This window comes from Oncorhynchus nerka, unplaced genomic scaffold (genome assembly GCF_034236695.1).
Source record: "Oncorhynchus nerka isolate Pitt River unplaced genomic scaffold, Oner_Uvic_2.0 unplaced_scaffold_1237, whole genome shotgun sequence".
In the NCBI taxonomy this organism is placed as follows: Eukaryota; Metazoa; Chordata; class Actinopteri; order Salmoniformes; family Salmonidae; genus Oncorhynchus; species Oncorhynchus nerka.
In genome coordinates this window covers 87,482-110,484 of record NW_027040101.1, presented here as the reverse complement: position 1 = coordinate 110,484, position 23,003 = coordinate 87,482, and the positions used below count along the sequence as shown (strand labels likewise).

Below are 23,003 nucleotides of genomic sequence, written 5' to 3'. Positions count from 1 at the left end.
CTGCAGCAAAGCACCCCCACAACATGATGCTGCCACCCCGTGCTTCACGGTTGTGATGGTGTTCTTCGGCTTGAAAGCCTCCACCTTTTCCCTCCAAACATAACGATGGTCATTATGGCCAAACAGTTCTATTTTTGTTTCATCAGACCAGAGGACATTTCTCCAAAAAGTACGATCTTTGTCCCCATGTGCAGTTGCAAACCGCAGTCTGGCTTTTTTATGGCGGTTTTGGAGCCGTGGCTTCTTCCTTGCTGAGCGGCCTTTCAGGTTATGTCGATATATGACTTGTTTTACTGTGGATATAGATACTTTTGTGCCGGTTTCCTCCAGCATCTTCACAAGGTCCTTTGCTGTTGTTCTGGGATTGATTTGCACTTTTCGGACCAAGATACGTTAATCTCTAGGAGACAGAATGTGTCTCCTTCCTGAGCGGTATGACGGCTGCATGGTCCCATGGTGTTTATATTTGCGTACTATTGTTTGTACAGATGAACGTGGTACCTTCAGGCGTTTGGAAATTGCTCCCAAGGATGAACCAGACTTGTGAGCGAGGTCTACAATTTTTTTTTCTGAGGTCTTGGCTGATTTATTTTGATTTTCCCATGATGTCAAGCAAAGAGGCACTGAGTTTGAAGGTAGGCCATGAAATTCATCCACAGGTACACCTCCAATTGACTAAAATCAATTAGCCTATCAGAAGCTTCTAAAGCCATGACATCATCATGGAATTTTCCAAGCTGTTTAAAGGCACAGTCAACTTAGTGTATGTAAACTTCTGACCCACTGGAATTGTGATACAGTGAATTATAAGTGGAATAATCTGTCTGTGTAAAATTGTTGGAACAATGACTTGTGTCCTGCACAAAGTAGATGTCCTAACCGACTTGCCAAAACTATAGTTTGTTAACAAGACATTTGTGGAGTGGTTGAAAAACAAGTGTTAATGACTACAACCTAAGTGAATGCACTAACTGTTAATTGCTCTGGATAAGAGCGTCTGCTAAATGACTCAAATCTAAATGTATGTGTCGCTGCATTGTCTCTTTTGAAGACTGTGTAGAGGAAATGAGAGGGCCCCTACAGACAGACAAGCCAGTGATGCATCAACCCCATGATGAATCCTCTCCCCAGGCATCAGTCTTCACCAACCACCTCCAGCCAATGCCAATGGATCTTATCATGACTTATCGTGACAAGGTGCTCACTGACGGACTGTCTTCTCAAAGTAGAAGGTATATCTTCTCCTGCCATATCTTCTTGCTGTCCAGCACCATTTCCCTGCTTTAGAGTCCAGCACCTCCCTTGCTATCTCCAGCAGTTTAACACAATACCATCTTTCTCCGTTGCTTATTCTTAGCAACCTCCCCCCCCCCAACAAATGTGTGTGTGTGTGTGTGTGTGTGTGTATGTAATATTTTCTTTTTTGGGGGGCGGGGACTCAGTCAGGGTCTCAACTTCCTGTTGAGAGTTGGAATAGTACAATACACAAGGTGCAATTTAAAAATTTGGTTGTGCTGTTTTCTCTTATGTCTGTCACTGAGAGTCACTCATTTAGCCCATGTCAGCTCAATTATTTTGTATTGCTATTTTTAAATAGTTTATTTAGTGGCTAGCTATCTACACAAATGACCGGCCGGGGTCCCCATGGATTTTGTAAGTCAGTCTCGCTCAGATATCATATTCAAAACGGCAAACATTTCTCTCTGCCCTATGGCAGAATTTGTAGAATTGCATGAAATTAGTTTACAATTGCTAAATCTTCTCTCCGCCCCATTGCAAAATGTGCAGAATTGCAGCATATTTGCTTTACAACGGCAACATTTTCTCTACAGGCCAAATGTGTAGAATTGCATGAAGAAAAAAACAACATGTCTCTCTACTGTCAAGAGGGGACCACTGAAATGTTTGATCACAATGTGCATATACGTGGAGTACGCAGACCCGCGACAAACTTCGGCCACTCATGATGACTTCAGATTTTTTTGTAGCCCCCACCCCCCATCAAAGTTGTCCATCCCTGCGTCGAATCAACACAACACCACTAGTCGCTGACTATCCCGAGAGAAAGCCCTCATTCCTTGCTCAATGTTACTGGCGATACAAACACAGATACATTGAACCAACACAACAGAGAAGGTTTCAGAGAAAGCCTCCATTCAGAAATCCAACCCCAAAAAACAAACAGGATTTGGGGCTGTGATCCAAGATCCAGGAACCGCTCCGTGGGGTCAGAAACCTCAGGGCAGGTTTGGGTCTTCTGGAAACATCTGGGGACGATTGGGGCATGTCGTGCTAGTTATAGACAGAGCTGAGTCGCACCCGCAAACCACGGCACCGGCCAACGCAGGGAGATCACAAGTATGGCAACTCCAAGAGAAACAGACAGACGGTTGGATGAAGATAGAGGAGAAAAGAGATTTCACAGGTAAAAGGAACGCCACATGTTGGGTTTGTTGTTTGAGAGGTTGAATAAAGATCTGCTATCAATTGATGGTAGGGGGAAGTCTTTGAATGTATTTTTCCCTTCAATTGCATCCATCTGCTTGGTAAACAAAGCAGCCGTTGTGGAGCGAACTCCGAGAATCTGTCTGTCAGAGGCCTGTGTAGTAGATGAAAGGCTAAAGGCCTGCTTGATATGGATGTATAATGATATGTAATAATATGGCTATAGGAAACAGCAGATAAACTCTCTACTGATCATAAGAGAACGGTTGGTTGGTGGTTGTGTGGCTTATCTAGCCAAGTACAGGTGCCCCAGAGAAGCCGATACAAAACGCCCCTGTGTTCTTCTGTGGCTACCTCAGCAACAACATCATGCTAGTAGCTAATGATGGTAATCAGTCAATGGGGCCCACCTGTCCCTCTCTAAACTAATGGCTAGATGGGATACAGTTTATATGAAATTGAAGTCAAAAGAAAAAACGTTTAGTATTTTTGCTAACCCTAACCCTTTCTAACCTCAACCTAATTATATTAACCTGCTTTGTTAATACTTCTAACCTGCTGCGTAAATTCTCCTAACCTTCTACAAAAGTCCATTCTGGTCAATTCTGACATAAACTGTATCCTTCCTAGCCTAAAGGTCATCCCATAAGCTGGTATTTCATCTGAGCCAGTCCTTCTGCTTTGTTTATCAATCCAGAACATTTCATTCCCCTTGTTTTGAATCGGCCAGATTTCAAACAGTGTTGAGTTCCGCTTTGATGTGTAGCACATGGGCCATTAACGTTCATTCATTGGAGCGTGTAATGAACCCCTTTAGAGAGGACTTTTCTGCAACTTTTTGCATTTTATTTGAGCCCCTTGACATTTATATGAGTTGATTAATGTTCCTCTTTGTTGTATGGGTGTTAGGGTAAAACATAAGCTTTGGGTCTTGCGGTTGGTTCCTTGGCTCGGCTACAAACCCTAGTCAGGCTATTGGAGTGAGGAGACAGCTGAAAGCTAAAAACGCAGAGGCCAAATGTAGCTAAGCCTCTCCTCGCTCATCCAAAACAAGAATTGTGTTATTATTTTATGTATGCATGGCAGCACAGCGTATTGTTGTAAGGAAATTCTTGGCTACAAATAAACACAATTATGTATCAGGTTGCTGAACTTTGGGATGGGAATTGATGTAGTCTCTGTCATTTGTGACAGTTTGGTGTTGCTTCATGCCAGGCCCAAATGCTTTTTGACTGAAACATGAACTAAGACAGAAGCGATTGAAGGTCAAAATAAATATTTATGTCTTGAAGGACACCAAGGGTGAGCAATACAGTTAAAAAGTAATTCTAAAGCACTTCCTGTCTTCCGAAGGAAGTTCAATGGCTGCGCATCCAGTCGATTGTGCGATCTGAACACACCTAAACACACATTCCCAAGCTGCGAAGGTGGAAACACCTGTCTGTACTGACAAAATACTATGGCTTTACATAATACGTGCATCCCAACTAATTTCTGCATTGGGTAAAGTTCAAAGTTGCACAAACATCTATCACATACATAAATAACAAGAAACGTAGGTAGGCCTAGCACTTACTGATCATTATTTTGTCTGATGAAGTATCTTGACTCAAAAAATGCTACAGTACTAAAATCAGTAAAGAGTGGACATTACTCCATAGTCGATGCTACACAAGCTATTTGATGCAATTTCAGTCCCCTTGTCTACACTGAAAAGTTACCGGAAGGTCAACGGTTCCTCTGTACTGAAACGCTCCATAAAAAGAATGTAATGTAGGACCAAAAGTACTGAACTGTCTACTTATAAGGCAAGAGAATGCTTGACTATATTTCACACTGAGAGAAACTCTACTTGACCTGATTCATTAACTGGAGAAGCTGCATAACAAGTCTGTCATCCTGCTCCAGATAACACGATGGTTCAGCTCGCTTCCACGTCTTGCTTAATGAACGCGGTAACTGTTGGGCTGCTTTATTTGAATGACTAGAATTTAGTCTACTAAGTTTATTTTGAAGATAATAAAGATGTTCAAAATAGCAAGAATAAATCATGTAAGTTTACCAGAAAAAACAGGATACATCATAATCCAAACAGGATTACTGGAAAACCAGGGAATTTATTGAAAGTTCCAGGAATGATCCAATCCTAAACTAAACAGACAAGAAATTACCAACACATTTGAATACAGGCCAGACCACCAAAATAACAATGTTACATTTAGCTATATTATGATAATCATTCACCTCCATGTTAATTCACCTGTCAGAGAGACAGAGATGTCACGTTGTGAAATGGAGGGCGTGCTATGGTACTAGTATGATTTCGGCATGCCTCTTGTCTCCTACAGAATCTCTATCTACGATCTACCACCCTTTCCTGCTCCAGCTGTGTTTATCCTGCTCTGTGATTAATGGACCACAGGGAATCCCCTCCAGCCCCTGCCTCCCCTGCCCCAACATGTGACCTCTTCCTGGGGTTGGATCCTCCAGCGTGCTGGGGTAGTGGGGTAGTAACCTCCAGGGTGTTATCCTTCCCAGAATCGCCACAGCCAGTGTGAGAGAGAGAGGGAGAGGTGAGAGGTCAGAGGGGACAGGATACACATTATCTGGCAGTGATTAGAGGCTGAGAGAGAGATCACGTTGTGTGTTACAGCTAGACGTGTGTGGATGTGATGTGGACTAGCTGTGACTTTTCTGAGGTGTACTCTGAGGTAACACTTAAATATTATATGGGGACTGTGATGGCTAGATCATTTTAAGTGCCACATAAATGTGAATTAGAGCATGTTAGTAACAAAAGCTCTGAGGTAAGTGTGAATTAAGACAGAGTTATGTAATCATTTACATGTAGATGGTTAGTGCAACACATTTGACATTTTATACACGATGCCAGGATGGAATGCCACTTCCTATACTTTATAGATAAATCAAAGTAAACTAAAATAATGTTAGAACATTTTATTGGGGTAATTAACTGAAAAAAAGCCTATGAATTTTCTGTAATTCAAATTGGCTTCATGGAAAATATTTATTTATCGTATATTCCAGTACATTCTCATTACTTTCTCACACACTTGCAGTTGTCCCAATACCGTAACATCTGGCTGATCAGCACTGATTGCCGTGGTTCAAGGGGATATGCATATCTAAGGCCGATTAGCCCCCGGCATTAAACTGACTTTTGACCTTCATAATTGTTGTCCTGAGTAGGCCTGGGGGTCACAGCATGCTTAAGGGCCCACCTGCCTTAACACTGCCTGTACACTTAGGACATCAGTACTCTGACCGCCACAACATCAACACGCAACCCAGGGTACTCACACAGCTGTGCTTTAAAGTTTTAGCAGGAATGGCAGTTGAAAGTAGTTCATTAATCAAAAATATAACATTTTCCTGACAAGCTCTCTAGCTAAATGACTGTTTTGGTATTATCCCACAATATGAAACTGAATTAAAATGATAAACGGTATGACCCTAATTTTGTGTGGTCATAAAGATGCACTTATGTGTCTATTTAAGTGATAATGCCAGAGAAGCCGGTGTTTGGAGGATATCTTGGCAGGGTGTTGTCAGGCCTGAGACGAAGAAGAGTACATCCTCCAAACACCGGCTTCAAGGGGATCATCACTTTTATTTTTACAATGGGTTACCAAAATATTTAAATAATGATTGACATATTGTATTTTCATTAAAAAAATTCTCATACTAACTCATCCTTCAACGAGATATAGTCCCGACACAAATCTTGTCAGGCTGTGTATGAAGACGAAGTCAGGTGCAGGAGAGCAGAGTATGATTAAATAAATCGCACTTTATTATAGTTCCAAACCGGGAGCACAACAAAACAAACGCGCTCAAAAACACGGAACAATAAAGTAAAGCGCTAAACGAAACAAGACAAGACAAAATGGACATATGAATAATGGAGTGGCGATGGCTAGAAAGCCGGTGACGTCGATCGCCGAACGAACAAGCAGAGGAGCCGACTTCGGCGGAAGTCGTGACAAATCTAGGGTTCCTACCCAAGCCGGCTGATCGATCGTTCTATCAGTACGGCTTTGTTCTGTGTCTATGGACGTGACCCAGTCGTTCATTCAAAATGTTCTATTGCCACACTGGCTGGCAACGTTCTTATCCCTTGCCTGCCAGCTAGCCAACTACGGCTAACTTTCAGTCACATCAAACAGTGCAGCCAGAATAACAACAAAGTAGCTGAATTTGCATTTGTTTAAGCTGTGTTCTAGTGACCTTTATTTGCATACATCCATAACAATGAGCTAATAATGCGCAATTTCACCTGGCATAGAAAATGTGTTCTCTCGTCAGGACTCTGTTGTTCAGAGGAGCCCATAGGTGACGTTGTTGCTGGTGATGTCTGGTGAGGACCTGCCTTACAACAGGCCTACAAGCCCTCAGTCCAGCCTCTCTCAGCCTATTGCGGACAGTCTGAGCACTGATGGAGGGATTGTACGTTCCTGGTGTAACTCGGGCAGTTGTTGTTGCCATCCTGTACCTGTCCCGCAGGTGTGATGTTCAGATGTACCGATCCTGTGCAGGTGTTGTGACATGTGGTCTGTCATTGCGAGGACGATCAGCCCTGTCTCCCTGTAGCGCTGTCTTAGGCGTCTCACAGTACGGACATAGCAATTTATTGCCCTGGCCACATCTGCAGTCCTCATGCCTCCTTGCAGCATGCCTAAGGCATGTTCACGCAGATGAGCAGGGACCCTGGGCATCTTTCTTTTGCTGTTTTTCAAAGTCAGTAGAAAGGCCTCTTTAGTGTCCTAAGTTTTCATAACTGTGACCTTAATTGCCTACCGTCCATAAGCTGTTAGTGTCTTAATGACCGTTCCACAGGTGCATGTTCATGAATTGTTTATGGTTCATTGAACAAATCAAATCAAATCAAATCTTATTTGTCACATACACATGGTTAGCAGATGTTAATGTGAGAGTAGCGAAATGCTTGTGCTTCTAGTTCCGACCATGCAATAATATCTAACAAGTAATCTAACCTAACAATTTCACAACAACTACCTTATACACACAAGTGTAAAGGAATGAATAAGAATATGTACATATAAATATATGGATGAGCAATGGCCGAATGGCATAGGCAAGATGAAGTAAATGGTTTAGAGTACAGTATATACATGTGAGATGATTAATGTGTGATATGTAAACATTATATAAAGTGGTATTGTTTAAAGTGGCTAGTGATACATTTATTACATCAACTTTTCATTATTAAAGTGGCTAGAGACGAGTCAGTATGTTGATAGCATCCACTCAATGTTAGTGGTGGCTGTTTAGCAGTCTGATGGCCTTGAGATAGAAGCTGTTTTTCAGTCTCTCGGTCCCCGCTTTGATGCACCTGTACTAACCTCGCCTTCTGGATGATAGAGGGGTGAACAGGCAGTGGCTCGGGTGGTTGTTGTCCTTGATGATCTTGTTGGCCTTCCTGTGACTTCGGGTGGTGTAGGTGTCCTGGAGGGCAGGTAATTTGCCCCCGGTGATGCGTTGTTCAGACCTCACTAACCTCTGGAGAGCCTTAGGGTTGGGAGCCTTACGGCATGGGAAACAGTGTTTAAACCCTTTACGGTGAAGATATGTATAGTTATTTGGAATTTTACGAATTATCTTTGAAAGACAGGGTCCTGAAAAAGGGACATTTATTTTTTTTGCTGAGTTTATATATCCATAAAAATGATGCTAATTCATGATTTCGACTGGCTAAGAATAGCTGCCTGCCTGTCTCGTTCCGACACCCGACTCCTACACGTTCATTACTATGGGACAGCCGGAGATCAAATTTCAATATTGAAACAATATTAGATAGACAGCAAGGTTTATACAAATCTGGGGATTCTTTAAAACCAATTTCTAGTCCAAAAGAAATCATCGCTTTAGCCGGTGGTAACTTGTGGAATAGACACCGGCTGGAATGCGGTTTTAACCAATCAGCATCCAGGATTAGACCCACCCGTTGTATAAACCCTGGCAGATGAATCTATTCTAACCCACAAGGAATTGCATTCTCCATTGTTTAACTTTGTGAGGGATTGGGGAGTTACAGTTAAGTGTTGTGACAGAACCGTACTGCCCATTTGCTGGTCGGGTGCCAGTATCTTCTCAACAGTTTGGTGGTTGCCTTTAGGATATGAGTAATCTGCCGTATAGACTGTGCCAATACCCAGTCTTATCATCAGAGTCCATCAGTCTCTGGGTTGGAGGGAGTAATGCAGACTAAACCCTGTTATATCCAGTGGTTTCCTGTGTTAAGGGATCAAAGGGTAGGAAATGGGCATGGCGTGCACAGCTACAACGGGCAGAGCTACACAGCTGACCTGGGTTCAAATATTATTTTAAATCTTTCAAATACTTTAGCTAAACCTGATTGAGCTTACCTGTTGCAATGGAATCAATTAAAAAGCCCCAAAACTGCATGCACACCCTGCTCACCTGGCACTCCAGGCAGGCTAAAACAAATTCTGAAACTATTTGAAAGATTCAAAATAGTATTTGAACCCAGGTCTGCTACACAGTACCACAGTCATGCAGATGTGGGTTGTTGACCATAGATTTTGTGCTGCTGTTTTAATCATTGTGTTCTTATTGTTGGGTGTTTCCTTCCAGAAGCCTGACATTAGGTCTGTTGGGGTCGCCTGGTTGTTTCAGATTGATGGAGAAGTGCATTGAACTTGACCTGTCCTTGACGCTAGTATTTCAAGACAATTCAAGACTTGAAGAAAGTTGAAATGTTGAAGCCAGTTTTTGTTGTTTATGGGAATTTGTGGGACACCGTGGAGGAAAACACAGCATGTCATGTGGGGGAAGAGAGAGAACTGGGGAAACACGCACATTTAAACACAAGAAAAACCTCCGTTTTCCCCACATCCTGGGAGGAAGTTATGGACAGTGCCATTTGGCAAGACAAAAGATAAAGCAAAGAAATGAAGAACAGATATTATAAGATCATAAGACTATCATTTCCTGGATTTATGAGAACAAAACAGAGCTCAAACAAAACAGTCTCACCACTGTACTCACATATCAAACTCAAACTGGTACGAGGAAACCTAGTTCACATTAACTTAAACAGCTTTGTGACCACAATTACATACGGGGGAGTTCTGGGCTGTGATAACGGGGTTAGTTGCCATTTTGTAGCATGCCGCATCATGTCATGACTCATGCTCGTGTAAATCTCACAAAGATATGTACGTATGACATTCAACTTGTTCAACCCTGGAGGCGATCCTTCACACACACACGATCCTGGAGGCGATGCTCCTCTCCTAGTTTACAATGGGATATAGCAAGAGAACGGCTTGACGATTGAGCTTTTAATTGTGTAAATAGCGTTTATGTATATCCACACAGTGTCATGACGCAACAATATACAGTCTGGTATATATACAATATACAGTCAGTAATGACTCAGACAACCAGATGTCTCCTGGCGGATGGTTTAGGTCATCTGACGATGGCTCGTTCACATGGAACAAACTCCAGACATACAGAGAGCGAGAGATTGATAGAGAGTGAGAGAGACCGAGACGGAGACCGAGAGACAGAGCTAGGGAGAGAAAGGCAGAGAAAGAGAGAGAGCACAGAAACTGTCTTCCTCACAGAACCACGTGTTGAGGGAGTCCTCATCGTTTCCTGTGGTTGTTTACACTGACATGTCCTGATGGAACAGAGCACATCTGCTATGCGAGGACAAATATTATGTTTTAGCTATCCAAACGTGTTTTGATCACATGACATTGTGAAAAGAAGATAGAAGCTTACTTTAGTGAAGTTGTGATGGATCGACGAAGGTTTCAGCATCCCAAATGGCACCCTATTCCATATGTTGTACACTACTTCTACAGTCTACGCGATTAAGGAAAAGGGCCATGTTCAAAACCTAGTACACTATATAGGGAATAGGGTGCCATTTGAGATTCACACCAAATCTTTCTACAGGGCTACGTGACTGAATAAATAGTCACCTAGGGAACAAGTGAACTGTGGCTTGGGAAAGTGAAATATACAGCATATACTAGAGTCTAAAGAGAGCCGAAATGACACTCCCTTTACAGCAAGAAGTCATCCATTTTTGGATGGATGGTCAGTCCTTGGGTCAGTCCTTGGTTCAGTCTTTGGGTCAGTCCTTGCATCCATAGCTGTGTTGTTTTTGTTGAATCCAGGATTGCTTCTTTAACCACAGAGCATACTAGCCCCAGCAGTTGTGTCAGCTTTCTAAGCACGACATGCTAGATGAAGAGGAAAACTGTGTGGGAACTTGTGAAGATATGCAACACAGTTTAGATGAGAGATTAAAATGTATATGTTGCTGGAAATCAAAATATACATGTTATAAAACGTGTCTATTTAGCCATTGAACTACTGTTCCTCACGTTATAACATTCCCCACTGGGGTCATCTGAAAAGAAATACATCATGAGATGCATAACAGGAAACAACTCTTATGTTAAGGTGGATTGGTAGGTGGCTTCTAAGGTTTAGTATTAAAGCACAAGAGAGTTGCTGAGAACATGCTATTGTATAAAGGGAAGAAAAAATATGATTGTGACTGTGAAATATTTCTGCATAACACACTTTTTAATGTGAATCAATGATTTCGGTGGGAGATTTCTGCACCAGTTTGAGATAAGCATGCATCTCCAGCCAGGATTCAGGTAACATCGGTTAAGTGATGTATTTAATATAACCTGGGCAGCCTCTTCTATTACATAGGAATATTAAACATAGTTATATTATATTCATAATGAGTTAACAATATCAACAAATCTGTTGACTGACTCCAAGCTTTCATATAACAGAGTTATTCGATACAATGCATAACATTGTCTGGGAGATGTATGTTTTAATTGTACACTGAGGTCATCATCCATGGAACAGCATGAGAGAGGGGACGTCCTGCTGTTAGCGACCCTCTGAGGAGAGTAGATTACATGCACCAGTATAGAGGATCACCCCACAGCCATACCTCCACCTGGAAGCATAGCCCCAGTAGCCTTGCTAATGATCCAGCCCCTTGCTGGCTCCATGGTCAAATGGGGAGTCATTAAAAGTGCTAATAGCCCGGGGGATAGTCCTCAACCACCATGACACCAGGTTGTTGTTAGTGCCTAAGGCTCTTGTTTGTCAAATCTTGTCAACGCATTTCTTCTAACAGTTAATACAACCGTGTAGAAAAAGCCCTCGGTACGTGCGGTTCAATTTGCTCATCTACCTTTTTGCTTTCAGTGATGGGTGATGTCACAAATCCCAATGTAACAATCTGATTGATGCCAAACAACACCTTTAAAATAACGTAGCCTTACTGTACAGCGTGCTCATAATTATTCACGTTTTTTCAATGCTAGTGTCAACTCCACCATGTGTTAAGAGTTACGTGCCTACACTCAGATTAGCATCAGAGTAGCCTACATACCAGCACACTGCTGCATAGACGATAGTGTTTAGGTTGGACACCGTCCAGTCCAGTACAAGTCTCCTGGCTTTACCAGTGGCTGAACTGAACAAACATTTCAACAAACCACAAAACCACCCTAAATATCGACAAATATGCATGTAAGAGGAAAATATGCTGTTCTGTAGACATCTACTGGTCCCTATGGTAGTTTTGATTCAACATGAAACTGTTCATCTGTCTGCGAGGCAGTATAACGTTCTACATAAAGTGATCAACAGCTAGACATAGAGGGCAACTGGATTCATATACCTTGTATTTATAGAGAGTGTGTCAGAGGGCACTGATCTGAACAACCAATGAGAAATGGCTCTATGACAGAATTATGCGATTGCCTTGTCTTGGGCAGTCTGTGTGGACGGCTGCTGGTGTGTGATTTAGTCTGGTACCTATTTCCCAATATTGTGCACTACTTTTGATGAGGAACCATAGGGCTCTGGTCAAAAGTAATGCACTACAGTGCTATTTTGGACCCACCCTTGTCTTGGGCAGTCTGTCTGGACGAGTGGATGGCTGCTGGTGTGTGATTTGACAAGTCATAGACTGTTCTCTCTGCTACCACATTGCAAGCGGTGCCGATGCACCAAGTCTGGAACCAACAGGACCCTGAACAGCTTCTATCCCCAAGCCACAAGCCTGCTAAATAGTTAGTCTGCATAGCTATTGGTTAACTATTTAAGAATCTGCCTTAACACTTTTTGCACTTTATTCCAGTTATATGTACAAGTCTACCTCAATTACCTCATACCCCTGCACATCTATTATTTCTCTATTTTCTTTCTCTCTACATTGTTGGGAAGGGCCCGTAAGTAAACACTTCACTGTTAGTCCACACCTGTTGTTGACGAAGCATGTGACAAATAAAATGTGATCTGATTTTAGAGTGACGTTTTACTGAGGAACAATCAGGCCTATTCTACTTCCTGTGTGTGTTGTTGAAAGGGGCTCCACGGTCATCTTTCACCCCGAGAAATGTGGTTCTGCTGGGAACCTCGGAACTCAATATTAGCTCAGGGAATTGAATACAGAAGGGAGCTCTCTGAGAAATGTACTTCTCCTGGCGGATGACATTTCCTAAGAAGCCCTACGTTGTCAAGCTGCACTGTAACATAGTCTGAACCGATGATAATGACAAAGTGTTGTTTTAGGACCAGACAGAGAAGGGCCACTTACTGCGACTTGATACTCTGATAATATGTTCCATCTACTTCCAAGGTGCATGAACACCATGGTAGCCAGAGTAGGAGGTGGCCTGTAGTGTTTAGGTAAGGAAGAGTCGCCTGCGCCTCAGTCTTTTAAAATGAAAGAGTACAAGAGGACTTGTCTCTAGTCTCTATTTTGCGCTTATTCTCCACACCCCTTACAGACGGCCCCCTTTCTTTGTCGACCCAATTCATTGACGGAGAGGGTCTCTTCAGAGGCGTCTTGTCACGTTCTCTTTGGAGTAGTGCGCCCGGTACGACTGTATTCCTCCGTCCCCATAACAATGGTACAATGAGGAGTAGACAACAACAAGACGTTCTGTCATCACAAAGACCTCTCAGGCCAAATCCTGTTACAGGTCTGATACAAAGCATAGGAACTTCAGCCAGTCAGTGTGTCCTTAAATAAAAAATAAAGGGCCTGTTATTCAGGAAACAAGCCTCTAGACCTCCAGCCTCTTTGAAATGGGAGACCACCTATGGAGGAGCCCGGAGGAACCTTTCCATGCATAGCCTTGGCTACTCGGGCCTCTGGGGCGAGACACAGGACCTAAATTACTGTGTACCCAATGTCCGACCGAGGCCCAAATCCCAATTTCTCATCTTTGTTTTTCCAAGGGGCCGATTTTCCGAGGTCCCAGTGAGAACATGCGGTCCCATGAAACACATCCAAGAATAACAGCAGACCCTGACCTGTGGGGATTGCCCCAGCTAGGTTTCTCATGGGATGGACCCGAGACCCAAGATGATTTAATTACACAAAGACAACATCACGTGTCACCAGGGGTTACGGGCAGTCACCTTTATGGGGCTAGAGGGCCAGAGGAGAGGGGGTGGATGTTCACAGCTGATGTACCCATATTTTGCTTACCTGGGCCCATGGCCTGGGTTGATTGGCTCGATGTAACCAGCTACATTGACACACAAGACGGTATTGCTTTCATCTGTCTCCTAATTACAGTACTGAAGGGGTGTGCTGCACCAGGGGAGGGAAAGACGGGAATTGCAGGAGGAATGGACTTGGACAAAGAGAGAGTGTGTGTTTTTGTGTGTGTGTCCATGCCTTTGTGTGTGTGTGTGTGTCTCGTTTGGACGTCCTCCCATCCCACTGGTGTGTGTTTACAGGACACAGTGTTGTTTTTCAGGAACAGAAGGGTCCAGATGAGATCAGAGCTGGTTTTGATCTGGATAAAAGCTCCTCTCTTCACGAGGCCTGTGTTCCCCCAGCTCTGAGTCCCCATAGCTCAGAGGCAAATGTGGCTTCAGTTCCTATGCATGTGAAGAGTCGATGACAATGTGTCTGAGATCAACCAACAGGCTCACCCTTCATCGTATGAGTAAGAGCCTTTGTCGGCTTCATGGGATATGTTTCAAATGTAATCCTTTAGCTATGACATCACATATTTAACCCTCATGCATTGTATCTTGTCTCATTCCAATGTTGAGCAATATTATGGTTCAGAAACCAAAAGTATTACCCAAGTAGGAGCTTATGGGAACTTAACATACACCGATTGTACAAAACATTAAGAACACCTTCCTAATATTGTGGTGGACCATTCTTGATGCACATGTGAAACTGTAGAGTGTGAAAACCACAGCAGCGTTGAAGTTCTTGACACAAACCGGTGCTCCTACCATTTGGCATTTGGTATTTTGTTAGGATCCCCATTAGCTGTTGCGAAAGCAGCAGCTACTCTTCCTGGAGTCCTCACAAAACATGAAACATGACATAATACAGAACATTAATAGACAAGAACAGAACTACATCAATGAAAAATAAATGAAAAGAGGCACACGTAGCCTACATATCAATACCAAATCATACACACAAACTGTCTAGATCAAATAGGGGAAAGGCGTTGTGCTGTGAGGTGTTGCTTTATCTGTTTTCTGAAACCAGGCTTGCTGTTCATTTGAACAATATGAGATGGAGTGGAGTTTCACTTTACTCAGTACTTTGTTGAAACACCTTCGCCAGCAATTACAGACTCAAGTCTTCTTGGGTATGACGCTACAAGTTTGGTACACCTGTATTTGGGGAGTTTCTCTCATTCTTCTCTGCAGATTTCCTAAAGCTCTGTCAGGTTGGATGGGGAGCGTCGCTGCACAGCTATTTTCAGGCATCTCCAGAGATGTTCGATCAGGTTCAAGTCAGAACTCTGGCTGGGCCACTCAAGGACATTCAGAGACTTGTCCTGAAGCCACTCCTGCATTGCCTTGGCTTTGTGCTAAGGGTCGTTGTGTGGTTAGAAGGTGAACCTTTGCCCCAGTTTGAGGTCCTGAGCACTCTTGAGCAGGTTTTTGTCAAGGATCTCTCCATACTTTGCTCCATTAATCTTTCCCTTGATCCTGACTAGTCTCCCAGTCCCTGCCCCTGAAAAACATCCCCACAGCATGACGCTGCCACCAACATGCTCACCGTAGGGATGGTGCCAGGTTTCCTCCAGACGTGACACTTGGCATTCAGGCCAAAGAGTTCAATCTTGGTGTCATCAGACCAAAAAAATCTTGTTTCTCATAGTCTGAGAGTCCTTTAGGTGCCTTTTGGCAAACTCCAAGCAGGCTGTCATGTGCCTTTTACTGAGGTCTGGCTTCCATCTGGTAACTCTACCATAAAGGCCTGATTGGTGGAGTGCTGCAGAGACGGTTGTCCTGCTGGAAGTTTTTCCCATCTCCACAGAGGAACTCTGGAGCTCTGTCAGAGTGACCATCATGTTCTTGGTCACCTCCCTGACCAAGGCCCTTCTCCCCTATTGCTCAGTTTGGCCGGTGGCCAGCTCTAGGAAGAGTCTCGGTGGTTCCAAACTTCTTCCATTTAAGAATGATGGAGGCCACTGTGTTCTTGGGACCTTCAATGGTGCAGAAATGTTTGGTACTCTTCCCGAGATCTGTGCCACGGCACAATCCTGTCTCGGAGCTCGATGGACAATTCCTTCTACCTCATGGCTTGTTTTTTTCTATGACCTGCACTGTCAACTGTGGGACCTTATGTAAACAGGTGTGTGCCTTTCCAAATCATGTCCAATCAATTTAATTAGTTGTAGAAACATCTCAAGGATGATCAATTACAGAATCAAGTCTTCTTGGGTATGACGCTACAAGTTTGGTACACCTGTATTTGGGGAGTTTCTCTCATTCTTCTCTGCAGATTTTCTAAAGCTCTGTCAGGTTGGATGGGGAGCGTCGCTGCACAGCTATTTTCAGGCATCTCCAGAGATGTTCGATCAGGTTCAAGTCCGAACTCTGGCTGGGCCACTCAAGGACATTCAGAGACTTGTCCTGAAGCCACTCCTGCATTGCCTTGGCCACCGCGGACAGATGCCCACCCAGACCCTCCCCTATGGGAGACCCTCCCCTAAGAGGATGCACCTGAGCAATTTTCAAGTCTCATAGCAAAGGTTCTGAATATTTATGTAAATAAGGTATTTCTGTCATTTATATTTAATACATTTGCAAAAATGTATATAAAACCTGTTTTTGCTTTGTCGTTATGGGCTATTGTGTGCAGATTGATGATGATTTTTATTTATTTAAACAATTTTAGAATAAGGCTGTAACGTAACAATATGTGGAAGAAGTTAAGGAGTCTGAATACTTTCCGAATGCACTCTATATCAGCCCTTTGATTACAATGAAGAGCAGAACGTGCTGCTCTGTTCTGGGCCAGCTGCACGAATGGACAATAATCAAGTTAAGACAAAACTAGATCCTGCAGGACCTACTTTTTTGCCTGTGGTGTCAAAAAAGCAGAGCATCTCTTTATTACGGACAGATCTCTCCCCATCTTTACAACCATTGAATCTATATGTTTTGATCATGATAGTTTACAATCTTCTAAGGTAACGCCAAGTAATTTAGTCTCCTCAACTTGTTCAACAGCCACACCATTCATTACCAGATTCAGCTGAGGTCTAGAATTTAGGGAATCATTTTTACCAAATACAATGCTCTTAGTTTTAGAGATGTTCGGGACCAGTTTATTACTGGCCACCCATTCCAAAACAGACTGCAACTGTTTGTTAAGGGTTTCAGTGACTTCATTAGCTGTGGTTGCTGATGTGTATATGGTTGAATCATCAGCATACATGGACACACATGCTTTGTTTAATGCTAGTGGCAGGTCATTGGTAAAAATAGAAAAGAGTAGAGGGCCTAGAGAGCTCCCCTGCACTACAACACACTTTACATATTTGACATTAGAGAAGCTTCCATTAAGGAAAACCCTTATATTAAAACCCTTATATTAGATAGATAGCTCTGAATCCACGATATGGCAGAGGTTGAAAAGCCATAACACATTTTCTTTTACCCTGTTCAAAGGCACTCTTTTGTCTTTGCCATTAATCCTCTGAATGGCACACATTTACAATCCATGTCTCAATTGTCTCAAGGCTTAAAAATTATTCTTTAACCTGTCTCCTCCCCTTCATCTACACTGATTGAAGTGGATTTAACAAGTGACATCAATAAGGGATCATAGCTTTCACCTGGATTCACCTGTTCAGTCTGTCATGAAAAGAGTTCTTAAGGTTTTGTGCACTCAGTGTCATTTTAATGTTTGGAAAACTCGTGTCCCGTAAACAAATCATGAACTTAACCCTAAACCTAATCCTAACTCCTGACCTTAACCCTAGCCCTAACCCTTAAGCCTAAAATGTATTTCAATGCAAATTCCTATTTTCCCTAACCCTAACTCAAAGCCTAACCTTAACTCCTAACCCTAAACCTAACCCTAAATGCTAACCTTAAACCTAACTGTAACCCTAACCCTAAACCTAACCTTTGAGCCTAAAATAGCCTTTGTCCTCGTGGGGACCTTGGTAATGTCACGTCCTGACCTTAGTTCCTTTTGTATGTCTCTATTTTAGGTTGGTCAGGACGTGAGTTGGGGTGGGCATTCTATGTTTTGTTCTTGTGCCAGAGCCGCCTGTCAGTCAGGAGCTGCCAGAGCCGCCCGTCAGTCAGGAGCTGCCAGTGCCGCCCGTCAGTCAGGAGCTGCCAGAGCCGCCCGTCAGTCAGGAGCTGCCAGAGCCGCCCGTCAGTCAGGAGCTGCCGGAGCTAACCGTAAGTCAGGAGCTGCCAGAGCCGCCCGTCAGTCAGGAGCTGCCGGAGCCGCCCGTCAGTCAGGAGCTGCCGGAGCCGCCCGTCAGTCAGGAGCTGCCAGAGCCGCCCGTCAGTCAGGAGCTGCCAGAGCCGCCCGTCAGTCAGGATCTGCCGGAGCCGCCCGTCAGTCAGGAGCTGCCAGAGCCGCCCGTCAGTCAGGAGCTGCCAGAGCCGCCCGTCAGTCAGGAGCTGCCGGAGCCGCCCGTCAGTCAGGAGCTGCCAGAGCCGCCCGTCAGTCAGGAGCTGCCAGAGTCCCCATTCACTCCGGCGCTGCCAGAGTCGCCCTTCACTCCGGCTCTGCCGGAGTCTCCCGTCTATTCGGGGCCCGCTGCAAGGGTCCCCAGTCCGAGGTCGGCAGCGAGGGTCACCACTCCAAAGGCGCCACCTAAGTGGGCCAAGACTAAGGTGGAGTGGGGTCCACGTCACGCGCCAGAGCCGCCACCGCGGACAGATGCCCACCCAGACCCTCCCCTATGGGAGACCCTCCCCTAAGAGATTTGTTACAGGTAAGGTCCCCACGAATTACAATTTTCCTTATTTTACTATCCTTGTTGGGGCTTAGGGGGATTTCCAGTACCCACAAGGATAGTAAGATATTTTTTTTAAAGGATAGTAATACAATCACACACACACACACACACACACACACACACACACACACACACACACACACACACACACACACACACACACACACACACACACACACACACACACACACACACACACTGGCCAGTCAAGACAGAGGTCATGCTAAGGGTATGTACAGAGATATATAGAGCTCAGTCAGGGTCAATCCCCACTTTAAAGCCAAGATAACAAACTACCTCAGAAATATGAATAATTTACACCGAGGTTGTTAGTGTGTAAACTGTGTGGTTTAGCATCATCTGTGTGCTAACGCTTCCCTCTAACATCTCTGTTTACGAGATTTGGACATCAACTCATAAATAATGGGTCTTTGATGGGTGTGTAATCTATCTTGTTTCACTACTCCACCTGATAACTGCTCCTATAGCCCCCATTTCCATTATCCTAAACCCTCATGAAGTTCATACAAATACGTTATGAACATCTGAAAGGGCACTTTTACGAAGTATTTGATGTATTCCCTCAATTACATTTGACGTCCATTACTCCTTTCATCAAGCCAAACCTTTCTAACTGGAAACACGGCGTGACCCTTGTAATTGCAAACAAGCAACAGGGGGCTGTTGTTAAAAAAAAGAGTTGGCCATTTTACATCCATTTTACGGCCAAATTATGATATACAAAGAGGTCACAAACCAAGACAGATGATGACATAGAAGACTGTTAGACAGTAGTACGGCTGACTAAAGTAACTCAAGTGAAAGCGTTGATTTGGATAAGAGCAGCGTTCTGGCATCATTGTTGAAAATCATCCAACACAAACAACTGGAATATTGTTCAGGGATTAATCATCATTAATGAAGTTACAACCAAAACATTCTGACATCCAGGTATGAATGACATTTTGGAAAGTGCAATGAGTGCAGTGAGCGACTCTGTCTTTGAGACTATTGGCTAGAACACAGAAGTGAAAACATGGAATGATGCGAATAATGTTTTGGATGATGCTTTTCTGTAAGATAATAAAAAATGGCTGTCCTGGATGGACAGAATGAAGTGCCAATAATTGACCTTTTCCAAACATTAAGAACACATTCATCCTTTTTAAACAGTACGATGGTAGTTTATGTCATTTTGTCACAGAAATGTTTTACTTGGATTCCAAGTGTTAGGAGTGATTTTCTTTCCAGGGTTTGTTAACAAACCAAAACTGATTTGGCTCGAAAAGGCAGTTTATTATTAGTTTGTTTTTTACAACTAATTTCAACTCGTATCTTTTTTTATCTTAATGCCTTGATGCCTTTTGTTTTCTTTTTCATTTAATAGTGTATGATCACAAACATGTGACCTGGACCGTCTTCAAAAGTGCCCTTACCGTTCTACAGATGGTAACACTTAATTGGTAACAGAATAAAACGCTTGATGACTATGGTTGAAACTGTTCCCAGGGAGGGTGAACTTGGCAAGAAAGAGTTCCCCTGTCGTAGAAACAACATCTAACCATCAAATAGCACAAGGAAGTAAACAGGGCTTTAATAGGGAGCAGGGAATATAAATATAGATCTGAGAGAGCATTAAAGGTTTGAACTGAGTTGTAAAGATAATGTTGGACTTTTCTCTGATGTTCATTTATGAATCCTTAATCAAATCATTGGATTTCGAGTAACCATATTTGTGTGGATTCATGAAAATATTCAGAGGATGTGTTAACTGCTGTCCTTGATGATTGAGTTTCAGCTTTATGTTGCTTATTTACCTTGCTTAGTAGGAGGTACCAGTGTATAATTCCAGTGTATAGGAGTTTTCAACAAATCCCAGAACTCTAGGCTTATGAAAACATCATCCTAAAACCCTAAATCCGTAAAATAATCAAACAGTATAATTACAACACGCACCTCTCGATACCTCTCTAAAAAGGAGTGAGGGAAGGGTGGAAGGAGGAGACACCACCTGGAATCCATTATCTCGAGATGGTGGAAGCCCTCGCCCCTCGACCCCCATCCCGAACCCCTCAGAGGGGTACGTACGTAGGCAGTCTACCCATGAGGTCCCCACTCCATGATGGCTAGCATAAGCCATTGGCCACAGGGCTTGTATGTCTCATCCAACGCACATGGAAAATGCTTCCATAGCAATATATAGTAATTACTCAATATAACAGGCTGTCAATTCAGCCATTGTGAAGATGGCAATGAATCATCCCTTTACGTGTTTCACTTGTGTCTGTAATTTATTAATGTATTATTATGAAAGACTGGTGAGCTGAGATTTGAGTTGGAACACATTTTAAGTTGTTATCCATCTCTTCCAGCCTCATCAAATATGAACAGCTATATGTGATGACCTCATAATGGAGAGTACAGAATAAGAACACTTCAGGGAATACTACAATTCTAGCACAGTTGTCTTTGTGTTGACATCAGTGTTTACAAAAGCAACATGGGAACATGAGTCGTCCTTACTGGCATATCTATTACAATGGAATGAGCACTGAGGAAATGGTCAAACATTTTAGACATGGAACATTTTTAAAGTAGTATAAATTCCTACCTTCTGTGGTTTCCTTTCTCTTCACCACTCTCACAAACTTGAACCTTATAGTCTTGCTGTGGTGTGCAGTAACTGACGGATTGTCAGTTAGCTACTTTATTGTCCATCGGTGAGTGTTGCTACCTCTTAAATTCCCATTCAGATTTACAAGGATGTCTTGACAGAGTGGCTGGAGACTAGCATGTGAAAAGCGTAACCTTTTGTAAGGTTCAGATGTTTCTTTAGTCTCTGGCTCCTGGCCTAGATGTGCAACGTTCTGAATGCATTTTGGGGCGCAATGAATTATTGGACTGTTATTAGTCTGAATATGATAAGGAAACACAAACAATGTTACTACGACATACTCAAAGGCTTGGTTATATCACATTATTTTAGACAATGATTCAAAAGAAAATTGTAGTATTCTGGGGTAGCCTAGAGATTGCATTTGTATTGTTTCAACAGTTTTGACATTTTAAGATGAAATTGTACATAACATAACGATCTCAGTTTGTATGTTTTCGGTCCTTATGGTCATTCACCACTTCCATACATCCAACACATTCTCAGGCTGTAGATGCTGTATGATGGGCAAATCTCCACTAGATGTCATGGTTGCTTGGTTTTGAAAAATGTACTTTCATATGTATCTAGAGAAATCAACCAAAGTTACAGATTTCTGCTTGTTAAAAGAAGGAAACAGTAGGCAGAGAAAGATGGGAAGATGACTGCTAGAGAATGTCCTAAAGAGTTATTTTAACATCTCTGTTTCTTTTAACATCTCTGTTTGTTTGGGTCAAACTGGTGATATATGGTTTTTATAATATGTTGCTTTACATACGCATTGCACGTACCCTTTTTCTAAATATTCTGTGGATAGTTCATTGAAATGTTTATCTGTCTTTTATTATTGCATTTGTTATGATGATAATCATAGACATTTTATGATGATGGTTTTATGACGCTATTAGACTAGAAAGGAAAATATTGGAAACAGAACCTCAATAAGCTCAATTATTAAAAACATATTTACAAACACACAAACAATGAACAATCTGGATCCAAGAAAGAAAACAAAGAGGTCCAAATAAGTAAAACGTTTTATACATGCCACGGAATGGTTCATATGATGTTTCTGCTTCTAATTGTACTTTCTGGACGCTGTCGCAATACACAATCGTCAATCATTTACAGTGGTGTATCGACCAATATCCTGTATTAACTAAGATAGCAAAATCAACCCATTACATTTATAGTTACCCTCTATGCAGTCAGAACAATTGGAGAGTATCACTCACGTTCCCCTCTCTCTCCCTCTCCCCCACTTTTTCTCTCTCTTTCTCCTAACCCTTCTCTCTATCCCTCCCCCCTCTCCAAACCTACCTCTCCACCCCCACTTGCCATCTTTCCAATTCAACACTCAAGTCAGAGAGACAGATGCCTCTCTCCGGAAACTTCTGAGGAGGTATATACGAAGTGGAAGTGATGAAAGCCACAAGAAGCCGGGTCCCACTGCAGCAAGGTCTCGGCTCTTTGCTCTCGCCTGCCGGCGAGCACAAGCTCCCCTCATTTAGAAAAAGCACTGTACATCCTGGAACCTGGGTTCCCCTTGTTTTTTAATTAAAACCCGTGTGGATTCGCCTCCC

The 23,003-nt window shown here is 43.0% G+C and overlaps 1 long non-coding RNA gene across 1 annotated transcript; it reads right to left on the bottom strand.

Annotated features, from left to right (window-relative positions):
• Nucleotides 1–4,537: 4,537 nt before the first annotated feature.
• LOC135569049 (uncharacterized) lies at nucleotides 4,538–21,727 on the bottom strand. Its single transcript, XR_010462814.1, has 2 exons — nucleotides 21,379–21,727; nucleotides 4,538–8,010 (listed from the first exon to the last, which is right to left on the bottom strand). It is a non-coding gene; the product is annotated as an uncharacterized LOC135569049 (long non-coding RNA).
• Nucleotides 21,728–23,003: the final 1,276 nt, after the last annotated feature.